Genomic DNA, 6,536 nt, shown 5'->3' with positions numbered 1-6,536 from the left:
AGCTCTTACTATAGTTGGAATGTAGGCTGGAAGAGGTAAGAGGAAAGTTTTCTTCTTTTTTTGTTTTTTGGTTTGTTTGGTTTAGAGAAGCTATAAGGAGAAAAAACATAAAATAAATTATTTTATGCTTTATATGGAAATATTAAGGAAGTCTTTCTCTGCCAGATACCAAAAAACCTCTTATTTTTGGAAACTAAATGCTAACAGCCGGTCCTTTACGCTTCACAAAACCACTCTGGTTTTTCTCAGTGATCTAAAGTCTCACGCGCCAAGACTACACTAAAATGCCTGTACTCGCTGCTGAAAGTCGACATGTACTATAGTGAATCAAACTCAGGAGCGTTGAGCATTGGTTGAGACGGAGGAGATCGCTTATTTGTACTGTAAAGGACACGTGTCGATGGTAGAGATGTGCGTGGACTTGTGGGAATGATGCGCGTGGATAATAACGGAGTCCTTGATTCGTGGGGGGCATTGAAATGATTTCAGATGTGTAACGTATAGATCACCGACACGTGGAGCGATTAGAACGAGGGCACTTTCTTTCCGTTTTGGGAGAGGGTACAACGAAGAATCGTTTTTTATTATTTTCATTTGTTGAGATGAAATATTGTTTGGTGTGCCTTTCTATCCTTGAATAGTTTTTATTTCTTTATTTTGCTGTTTCCATGTGATTATTATTATTATTATTTTATTTGTATATGCATTTGCTTTCTTTTGTTTTATAATATGGTTTCTTCGATAAGTAATAATACTATTTTTTTTATATTTAGGTAAAAATGATAATGATATTAATTGATTAATTATGTTAAATTAATTGACTATTATTCATATGATTATATCATTGGAGGAAGCTGAATTGATTAGTCTAGTCGACTAATTGAACTGATTGAGTTGCTAGGAAAAAAAATTTCTGTTGCAACTTTCTTATTTATTTTGAAATTATTAAGTTTTTTTTTTTTTTTTTTGTAGTAAGTTTGAAATTATTATTTTAGTCTCTCTAATTTAAGTTCATTATCAAGCTTAACTCTGTATTTTCATAAAAGCTAAAATAATTCTATGTTTTTTGAAACATGGGGGTTATTTTGAATTTCAGGGTTAAATTGGGTAATGAGTTTAAAATAATAGAGCAAAAATAATAATTTTTCTTTTTATTTTTTATAATTGTGATTATGAGAATTGCGCTAAAAGAGATGATGTAGTCATTTTTGTTTCTTTTAATTTTAGTTAATTTCTATAATCTAGCTTATAGATGCATGTACTAATAAAGTATTTTTTAATCATTGAATGCTTATTAGGTCTAAGATATCATTAGTAAGTAAATTAAAGAAAATATTAGCAAGTACATAATTAGTAAGAACGACCAGAGGCGAAATTAAAATTGAATACTTAGAAAAAGAGAACTTAAAAACATTATTAGTTTTGGAAACTATAATAATTGTTTGTTTGACTTTTCTTGTTTTTTTGTTTTGTTCTTTTTTTTAGGCTAAAATGTAAAATTAGATGGCTCCAAAATGTTCACTCATATGTTTGATCCTCGTGTTCATATATGCATGCATGATGCATCTCCATATCTTCATGCATATAAACTTTACTAATCATCATTAATTATATATAGATATTTTTTGTAAAGAGAGGTGATTTGGATGAGCGGGCCTATTTATAATTTTTATAGGGAAATTTGAGTTTCTATGCATAGTAGAGGGTGCTACTTAAAAAAAAAATGCTAGGCACATTACAGATTTTAAAATAATGTCATCTTTTAGAATTCTACCTAAAATACTATTGTCATTTTTCTCCTACCTTGCTTGATGGTTTTTCGATAGTGTTCGATGCCAGCTTGATGGAGCCTTCAAATCATCAAGATTTTCATGAAGAAAAAAATGACTTTGCTCGATGGTGGTTTGATGGTCGTTCGATGGTGCTCGATGGTGTCTTCAAAATCAAGATTTTCATTAAAAAAAATGACTTTGCTCGATGATGTTTCGATAGTGCTCGATGTGATTCTTGCAAGAGACGTAATTTTTCACTCTAGTGTTCGTTTGGGGTGATTTTTTTATTTTGGGTATTTTTTTTTATCAAAATCTACATGTTTGACATGCTCATGTGCACATTTGTGAAGTTTAAAACGTGAAAAGATACCAAAACATGTCTTAAACATGAGGTAAGTTTGCATTTTTGTATTATTTTCAAGTGTTACACTTCACAAATGTGCATATAAGAATTTCAAACGTGTTGATTTTGAAAAAATACCAAAAATAAAAAAAAAAATCACTCAAATGGACAGCCGAGTGAAAAATTATGTCTTTTGCTAGAATCGCATCAAGCATCGAGATGACATCGAACCACCATCGAACAAAGTCATTTTTCATGAAAATCTTGATTTTGGAGGCCCCACTGAGCTAGCATCGAGCACCATCGGGTAAGGTCAATTTTCTACAAATTTCAGAGTTTTAGATTTGAAAAAAAAATCACAAAAAGAAAACCCAAAAATAATGCCCATATCTATTCGAAATGCAATATTTGGTGTCTTAAGGGAAAGAAACATCACTATATTTGAGAAAAAATTATTTACCATAAATTTCTACTCCAAAAATCATCAAAATGTATATTTCTCTGGGTATATCGTGTTTATCTCTACAAGGTGGCCGAAGTTATGGAGGTTTTTGGTGTTGGTGGTGCCTTCGTTGCCATGGCTGGTGGTGTCGTCGTTGTCGTGGGTGGTGTGTTGGTGGTGCTGTGAGGTGAGAGAGAGTGAACAAAGAGAGAGGGGGAGAAGAGAAAAGAGACAAGAGAGAAGTGAGAAGTGATAGGGAAAAATGACAAGGGTATTTTGGGTAGAGTTCCAAAAAGTGGCATTATTTTGAAGTATTTAATATTCCTACCATTTTTTTTAATTAGCACCCTCTATCATGCATAATAAAAGAAATAATCCTAGATTTGAAAAATATACTAAAATAGTTAGAAAATTTAGTAAATAAATTTATTTTTTGCTTGGTGGCTACTACTAACATAAAATTCAAAATAAAAATTTACTCTTAATTAATAATTTTATTCATCCATATATATATATACATACTAGTAGGACCGGCCCTAGGCACAAGCGGGCCAGGCCTGGCCTCAAACCCCACATAATGAGGCGCTAAAATTTTGAAAATTGTCATTTTATATATAATTTTTTTAAAAATAGCATATTTTGTATAGGGCCTCCCACAACTCAGGGCCGACCTTGCATACTAGCTAGGTGCAAGTGGTCTACAAAATTTAACATGCAAGTATACGTGGTCGAATCAAATAATATATGATAAATAGAGTGTCGATCCCACGAGGACTGATTTCCAAATACCACTAATTGTTCTTTAACTTTCTATTTGGTGAATTAAAATTATGATGAAAAGAACAAAATGAAAGTGAATACTCTAACTTATAAACATAATTTAAATAATTGGAAACAAGACAATGACTCAACTAATAAAAAATCAATAATAAAAAAACATAGGAATTAATTTCATCAACTGTTCATTTTATTAATTTTAATAATCAATTCTAATTCTCTTCTTTCTATTCTAATAGTAGGTTAATATAATCGATCCTATTCTTTTTCAAGATATAAGATCTCAATCTACATGCATGTTTTCTACATTTCCGTGATAAACTTGAACATATAGAATGCATTAAACATGGAAACCTAATTACTACACAAGTCATACATGTACTTTCGTCCAATATGCAACCTATGTCTATACAATGATAGCATATTCAATTCTCATCTTTCGAATTTTGAATCAAAACCATTAAATCAAGTAAATAGTGATCAAGTATTTACTAGCATTAAACAAATATCATATAGATTAGAATAGAGAAGAAGAATCAATAGAATATCATAATAAAATTAAATAAAATTCCCAGTGACTACATTAATCCCTAGATAAAAGAAATTAGTTCATAGATAACATGATGAAATTAAACTTCAAATAATTGTTCATAAAAATCAACCTAATGAATTCAGATGAAAAAGAAAACTAATTATAGCAGCCTCTTCTAGTCTAGGGTTTATAAAACTAAGACTGCCTCAAAATCGCAGAATAATGTTCCTTAAATAGTCTTTCAAGATTCCCAAGTGAAAATACCATTTTGCCCTTCAAAAACTGGTTTAAAATATGAAAAACGCGTTGCTAGCGTTGTAGTGCCATGTCTTGAGCGATGTAGCGTTATAGTCAGAGTCAAAATACCCTAAAAATTATTTCACTGGCGCTATAGCCCTTGATGTAGCACTGGGGCGCTGCTCTGTTGTTCTTGATAGCGTTGTAGCACTGCCTTTGGAGCGCTGGGGCGCTACTTCCAAACTCAACAGCTCCTTCATGTCCTTCCTAGCGCTATGGCACTCCTTTGATAGCGCTGCAGTGCTATTGACAGCATCAAAACTCGCACATAACGACCCCGAAAAACACGGTTTTCTCCAACTTAACTATATTTTCTTCCACTTTCATTCCCTTTCACTATTTTCACCAACTTAGCATGGAAAACCTGAAACATGAACAAATGAACATAATATTGCAATAAAATAATCCTAAACTAATGAAAACCATCCTAAAACTAGACCATAAACGAGCCTAAAACTAATTTATCAGCAAGTAACGTACAATACACGTTTGTTTAGTTTTACATAGAAAATTTATATATTATTTTTTTATGATTACCACATAAATTAAAAAAAATGAACAATATTATATATAAAAGAATGACATAAACATATTAAAAGAAAAATTAAACCAAAACATTGTATCTTCGTCTTTTTAGAAAAATAATATAATAACATTTGAGATCACAAACTATCATATTCAAGGAACAAAACATTCATGATATTAGTCAAAGCAAAGTTTAATTATTGGAGAAGAAACTTGTTTATTCTTGATAGCACATAAATGTTAATTTACTTTTTTATGTAGTTACACAATCATATTCTTCGTACACACACGACACCTATATATAATGCATTTATAATATTTGTTGTTATTTAATATGAATATATATTTATATAGGTTAGATTCAGTAATAAAAAAAATAAGTAACATGTTTTTTCAATTATAAATGATAATTTTTTTTTTATAAAAGTTAGAATTATGTATTAAATATTATAATAATAATAATAATGATATTTTACAACAATAAAATTTATATATATATAATAATTGAATATCTAGTATTGTATTAAATATTATTATAATAATTATATTTAAATTATTCGAATTAATATAAATATAATTACTAAATATTTATTCTACCAAAATTTTATAAAAATTAAGATTATATATTATATATTATATATGGTTAACCCAAAATTGAACATGATGATGTGACATATGAAAATGACAAATGGCAGTAAAAAGTATTAAGTTTGTGTGTGCTTGTCGAGTTGCATGAGTTGGTCGAATGCATTCAATTAACATAATATTTAATTTACTTCAATTCCACCTTGAAGAAATTGAAGCTTTTTACACAAAGGTTTCTCGTCGAATAGAAGAGGTTGGTCGATGGCACACTGATCTCATAAAGTTCCTCGAAGGAAGCCCTGCTCGAAGGATGATCCATTCAACCAGCATGATCCGAAATTTAAAGGATACTATGTAATCGATATTTGAATGTATTTTTCATATTATTTTAATATGTAATCCATTGTAACAAACCCACACCACACACGTAGGGCCTAGTTTATGCTTGTAAGGCCCATGGCCCACTAGGAGACTATAATTAGAGATCTCTCATAGTCATTATTCTCTCATGCACATTTTACATACAAAATCCCTATTGAATTGTATTCTCTCTCAAGCTTGAGAAACTTAGTTGAATCTTGTTCTTCTTGATCTTGAGAATGAGACCTTTTCGATTAATAAAAGTGCAAGTGAACGTAGGTCAATAACAACTCTTAGGATCGAACCACTATAAATTTTTTTGTGTCGTTTACTTGAATTTAGCTCTTACATTCATAATTTTCGTTCAATTTGGCTCAGTGTCGTTTACCAAAACATTGGTCAATATTTTGGTGCTTTCATTGAGAGCTGAAATCAAGGAACCTTAATTCACTAATCTATTTGAATCAATGGCTATCACTACTAGAAGCTAAAGCCAAGAACAACAAGGGGAAACCCCACTATTGAACCACATGACCGCCCCTCAAGCAGTCAATTTTCTCCTCTGTAGCACCCTGGTCATCAGGTGCCTCTATCTGGAAATCTGCCCCCATGAGGAGCAATGGGGAACGATGAGCCCCGTGTGGATTTAGGGGAAGACCTCAACCCTAGTATTAAGGAGCTGAAGGAAGTCGTGGGACAAATGCAAGAGCAGTTATTTTCCATGCATAAGAATCAGACAACATCCCAAGACGCTGTAGATGAAGCCCTGAACAAATAGAGGCAAGACTTTCACTCTTGGATGGATCAACGGCAGCGAGCCCTCGAAGCTCATCAAGAAGAGGCTGATCGCCGTAATACTAAAGCAGCAAGGCTGCTAGAAGCTATTTTACAGCAAACTCAAGC

Source organism: Humulus lupulus, chromosome 7 (genome assembly GCF_963169125.1).
Source record: "Humulus lupulus chromosome 7, drHumLupu1.1, whole genome shotgun sequence".
Taxonomy (NCBI): domain Eukaryota; kingdom Viridiplantae; phylum Streptophyta; class Magnoliopsida; order Rosales; family Cannabaceae; genus Humulus; species Humulus lupulus.
Note: the sequence above shows the minus strand (reverse complement) of the source record.